Below are 1,847 nucleotides of genomic sequence, written 5' to 3'. Positions count from 1 at the left end.
GCCCGCCATGCCCCGCCCAGCCCTGCCCGCCCACCTTCGCGGCGAGGCGCTGGCCGTCCCCTCCCCTCGCTGCCCCGTCCCGCCCCGCCGCGGCGCCGGCTGTGAGCGGAGGGGCGCGGAGACGCGGCTGGGGAGGCTCAGCGCTCCGCCGCCCGCAGCCGGCCTGCCCCGGCGTGCAGCTCCCGGGCGGCCCCCGCCCCTCCCCGCCCCGGCGCGGCCTCCCGCGCTCCGCGGGGCGCAACGCAACGCGCGCAGGTGCCGCGGACGCGGAATCCGTCCCGTCGGGGCGGTGTCAGCCCCCGGCCGCCATGGCGCACGCCCGGCCGGGTCGGGAGGGGAGAATGCGGTTGGAAGAGCGCGGGTGGTTACCGGGAGCGAAACTGTCGGGTTTTCGGTCGGATTTCTTTTGAGGGGGTTTGGTTTTGTTTGAGGCCGCATGTCCTCACCTGTGTCTTGCGGGTTTCAGAGTGGCTTCAGATGTTTGAAAGCAGAAATAACGCAGAAATGTGGCGGCGCACACGGAGGTGGGCTCTCCAAGGGAACGCCCTGCGACTGAAGACCTTTCAGCCTGAGCGTTTCTATTGCCAGCTGGTAGATACAGGGATTTTTTTTCGCTCTTTGCTTCAAATACAGTTATTACGACGTGTAACTTTTTTTAATCTGCCAATCATAAAGCACGTCAGAAAGGAATGGAGCGGTAGATACATTTCAGTGTTTGTTTACATTCAAATGCACCATTAAGAAGGAGAAATTCTAAAAACTCTATGCAGCCTTAGCACCTTAGAGTTTCTCACTATTTCAGGCTAATAAGGGGGACCAATAACCTGGTTGCATCTGGTAGCATAAGACATTCACTCACTCCTTGAGGTCACCAGTATTGTGGATGACGAGAAGATAGAGGGCGTGCAACCATGAAACAGTTGTAGTGGGATGGCTACCCGTTTGTGTGGACATGAGAAATGCTGGAATGGCTGAAACCACGGACCTGTCCCCCTGTAGTCTTATGGGCAATCTGTAGGGCACGGGGCACTGTGATAACCTGCGATAACATACACAACTGCATGCTGCAGTACTCCATGGCATGCTGGTGTTGCAGGCTGGCTCTGCTGATGGTTGCGCCATAAACATGCAACAGTGCTCCAGGCTCCACCGTACAGACTCGGCGGGAGCAGAGGAAAAATGGCTGCAATGTTTTGTGGGGTTTTTTTTGTTTCAGCTAATAAGGCTTGGTTTGTCTTAAGAAGCAACCTGGTATCCCTGGCCTTCAGTTAGCTTCACCTGGCGTGTCCACCTCAGGTGTTCACATAAGTACACGGCGAGAGCCCCTGCAGCTGTACCCAGCCCTTCACTTTTCCGTAGTGGGTTTTGCAGCCAGGTGGGAAAGCACGAGTCCCAATTTCTAAATAATTTAATATGCTCCATTCAAGCACTTGTGGACCTAGAAAGAGAATGAATTTGCCTGGACCTGTAATCATTTCCAAATGTAATAACCCAGAATACTAACTTTGTGGTCAGAACTTCAGTTTTTGAGCTTTTTCATTCTTTGTTTAGTGTCAGTGTGGGACAAACCCACATCTGTCAGAATGGGTACCTAGAGTTGGTTCACCCAGACTGTCTATTCCAAAGTCCTAATTAACAATCCTAAAACTCTGGCCTGGCTTCGCACCACTTGTGTGTTCCTCCTCCTACATGCCATTCAGTACTTGCAGTAACACACTGGACCCCTATGCTGAACGTGAAGCTCCTTCTGCAGTTGCGAGAAGTCTGCAGGAGTTCAAGGGGAGACTGGGCAAATACTGGCAGGGGAGCTACAGGCAGGAATAGCAACAGGATGGGGTCACAGTGCC

Source organism: Balearica regulorum, chromosome 2 (genome assembly GCF_011004875.1).
Source record: "Balearica regulorum gibbericeps isolate bBalReg1 chromosome 2, bBalReg1.pri, whole genome shotgun sequence".
In the NCBI taxonomy this organism is placed as follows: Eukaryota; Metazoa; Chordata; class Aves; order Gruiformes; family Gruidae; genus Balearica; species Balearica regulorum.
The sequence above is the reverse complement of the archived record's forward strand: the minus strand, read 5'-3'. Positions refer to the sequence as shown.